The 2257-nt window shown below is 46.9% G+C and overlaps 1 protein-coding gene across 4 annotated transcripts in view; it reads left to right on the top strand.

The window, feature by feature from the left end:
- LOC102673085 overlaps positions 1-2257 on the top strand; it is a 52147-nt gene that overhangs the window by 34335 nt on the left and 15555 nt on the right. The window lies entirely within an intron of this gene.

Here is a 2257-nt window from a genome sequence, read left to right as displayed (position 1 = left end):
GTTACGAGGCGGGCGGAGAGGAGGGCAAAGGGAGGCGAGGGAGGAACAGAAGGAGAGTGGGTTAACGGCCGGTTGGTTGGTTCATTCAAAAGAAGGGAGATCGTATCGCGGCGAAATTTTTCGGAAGGAAGGGCTGCCCGCTATATCGTACAGTCTCTCGATGCTCTTCCTCGCTTTAGCTTCCACGGATGATTCACGAAGATTGACCGGATGGAGTGCATCGGGGCCAGGTAGAAAAGCCGTCTTCAACCATGTCTTTTATAGCCGGCTTAGTTCCCCCAAATTGGCCGCTTCCCCCTTTCAACGCCGTAATCCTCGATCCTTTCTCCGCTTTCGTCCTGCATCCATGCATTTCGTACGCGAGCTTCGTTAATTAGTCGGCCTCGTGTCGAGAAGAATTTCCCAATAACGAGCAAATAACGAACGCTCTCTCTCTCTCTCTCTCGAAATCGAAATCTTATTTCATCCAACACCAATGGATCGCAGCAATATGTTTCCTTTAATCGTCGATCGAACGATTTCCATTTTTATAAAATTGCAAACGAATATTCGCTCCAAGATCGATTCTTCGTTCGACGAGCAAATAATTAAAAAAGGGGGCGGCGTAAAAAAAATTAGAGAGAAGAAAGTTTGTGGGACGAACGATAACGTCTTCGAATTCTTCTCCTCGTTCCATTCGCTCGCTCATCGGTCTGTCGAGGGTAATTCCTAGGGAAATGGGGGAATTTCGCGACCGATTCTCATACCACGTTCGTAACTATTCGACTCGTGGTCGGGGAACCGATGTAGTAGAGGTGGTCTAATGGGAATAAGGGTGGAGGGATAGAAATCGAAAGGGAAACAGGGAGGCAAGACATAGGCGGAAATGGGTTGTTTCACGAGGCGCAACAGTTTGGCCGTAGGAAAGTTATCGCGACTATACTCGAGTTTTCCGATTACGGGCGGAATAGGAGAAGATACGGGGCGAGTAAAAACGAGTGGTAAAACGGTTTAGGGCCTGCCCTAGCCACGGTTCACCACCGTATATAGGGATCGCGCGCCGCGAAAAAATACACGGTGCGTTCGCGCCATTCGATCGCCTGCATGGAAACCTGTTTGCTCCTCGGTATTAACGATACTTTCAACGAGACACTCAATCCGCACGGTTAATAGCGGTTGCCTTAATTGCCCTCGACCGAGCAATTAGATAACTCTTTATCTTCGTTTAATAATACCAGTTGCCAATCTTTTTTAACGCGAGTATCGTGAAATCTTTTCTCCTTTCCTTTTCCCTTTTTTTCCCCTCCCTCGCCCAAAACGTTTTTAACGCCTCCAAAAACGTCCAAATTCGCGTTATCCCGAAGCAAAATTTTTCGTCGTAAACATCTGGCAATTTTTCGAACATTTGGTTAGAATTACCATATTTAGAATTACCTTTCTTTTGTATTTGGAACAATTATATTTTCGGACAAAACATATATTTGAATGTCTAACGGTTCATAGAAAATCCTTAGTAACGTCCCTTTGTCCAATTTCTGACTCATTCTCGGACTTTGGAACTTTATTATACCTTTCGACCGAGGTGGTCGTTTCAGGATCAAGTCATATTGTTTAAAAATGTCTCTTAACTTGACAAATTAGACTTCCGTAAAAGTAATGCGGGTTATATTTATCCCCAAAGTTATTTTTATTATCGTTCCTTTCTTATCCCCTCGAAGCAATTTACGCGTGATAGGTATTCGAACGTCGAATGGTCGTTTCGGTACGGATTATCTGTGTGTACGGAGTCATGATGTCAGCCGTTGTAAAGTATTCCACTTGGCATGGTCGGCTCGACAAACAGATCGCAAGACGATCATCCTCCCGGTTAAGTCACCGCCCGCTTTCCTCCACTAATTCGATCCTCGCGTAGCGTCTTACCGTCTACCAATTTACTCGCTTCCATCCGCTCGTGCCCGTCCAATTCCTGCCCTCGAACGTGCTTAAAATCGTCCTCCGACCGAAGATTCGGCCACCGGCCGAAAATTGGCCCGGTGCCAGTGCCCGCTTTCCACGATAATCCGCGCGAAAAATCAAAGGAACATCAACCCCGAGATTTCTCGAGAGCGAATCGCTGGTAAAGTAAGCGAGTGGAGCAGAGTACGCGGAGGAGCGAGTGGTGGTGCGGTGGTTCGTCGTGTGGCACGTGTGAGCGCAACGAGTGCACTTAAGCATAAAACGAGGCTCGTTGCAGTGGTAGCTCGTGCCGCGAAAATGATATTCAGTCGATAACGCGTTA

The sequence above is a fragment of the Apis dorsata genome, unplaced genomic scaffold, assembly GCF_000469605.1.
Source record: "Apis dorsata unplaced genomic scaffold, Apis dorsata 1.3 scaffold_683, whole genome shotgun sequence".
In the NCBI taxonomy this organism is placed as follows: Eukaryota; Metazoa; Arthropoda; class Insecta; order Hymenoptera; family Apidae; genus Apis; species Apis dorsata.
Note: the sequence above shows the minus strand (reverse complement) of the source record. Positions and strands in the feature narration are given on the sequence as shown.